General features: G+C 42.2%; 1 pseudogene; it reads right to left on the bottom strand.

Annotated features, from left to right (window-relative positions):
* Window positions 1-237: 237 nt before the first annotated feature.
* Window positions 238-911, bottom strand: LOC137235091 (cytosolic Fe-S cluster assembly factor Nubp2 homolog; annotated as a pseudogene).
* Window positions 912-1188: the final 277 nt, after the last annotated feature.

Raw genomic sequence — 1188 nt, 5'->3', positions numbered from 1 at the left:
TTAAACTACCATTCTAAACATGTAAAGAAACGCTTACGAAACGAAAGCTTATTAAGCCCAATACAACATTGGACATAATCTTGGTAACTCATGGGTCTGGATAACAGCCTCTCTACGCTCCCAAAGGGGATCTGAGACACGCCGTCAACACACTGAAACATTTAAGATCATGGAGTAATACGATGGCATGCTGGTATTACATATATCCTAAAAGTTTGTATATTGCTTCGTAATGTATTAGTCAAAATGCAGCGGTTCCTTAATCCAGAATTCAAATAAAAGTGAATCAATTGACGCTTGATTCCTCGTTAGCCTGGATGTAGACTCTTTACTTGTTATCTGGGTAACTAGTGACTTCCAAACGTGCTGTATTTGAATCCGGCATTGGAGTTGACACAGAATCAACTAAACCATTTGGACGCGGCTCAATTGGTCACGTACCCAAATGGGCGACATTCGTAATTTTGGCTAACTCAACGTCGCTGTTAGATGCGAATATATTAGGGCAATCACTGCAGTGTGGACAAACAACCCATATTTTCCATAATATCCATAACATGCAGACCTGTCCTCCGACAAAATGTTAACCCCGCACGTACAGCCGAAAAGGCAACCCCTTGTGGCGTCGTAGACAGGATTGCACCTTCACAGTTCACATCACGCATACATTCCATAACAGCAACATGTTCATCTGACGAAGGACCGTCTCAATAATCAAGTAATCCGATCCATCCCACATTACATCGGTGGGACCTTGTTAAACCATCATAATTTTTTGGACCACATAACTGGATCATTGCGAGCCTTAACGGGAAGCCCCTAGCCACGATGGCAAGCGGTTTGTGTTCATCTGTGTAATTTGTTAAATCACACCATTTTTTTTCGTTGTAAACCAAACCATTTTCGTGCATTTGTTATTATTCTCTTTCTTAGGCAATGTTGAAGGTTGCCAGGCACATGCCCGTACACATACTCTAGCGCTTATGGTGTCATCACAGTCAATCATACCAGTGATGCAGCCTCTTCCCACCACACCACCTATCGCAAATGACAGTCGATTGAGTCCTGCACCAACAGAGTCTATTAAAGGATGCAGACTACCTTGTATGATTGGCTATAACCTCATACCAACGCATGCAAGTGAACACATTAGATCTGGTTGGGAGTAAACACTGAAAGGTTAAATAA

The sequence above is a fragment of the Eurosta solidaginis genome, chromosome X, assembly GCF_040869045.1.
Source record: "Eurosta solidaginis isolate ZX-2024a chromosome X, ASM4086904v1, whole genome shotgun sequence".
In the NCBI taxonomy this organism is placed as follows: domain Eukaryota; kingdom Metazoa; phylum Arthropoda; class Insecta; order Diptera; family Tephritidae; genus Eurosta; species Eurosta solidaginis.
This window is presented reverse-complemented; position numbering and strand designations above follow the sequence as displayed.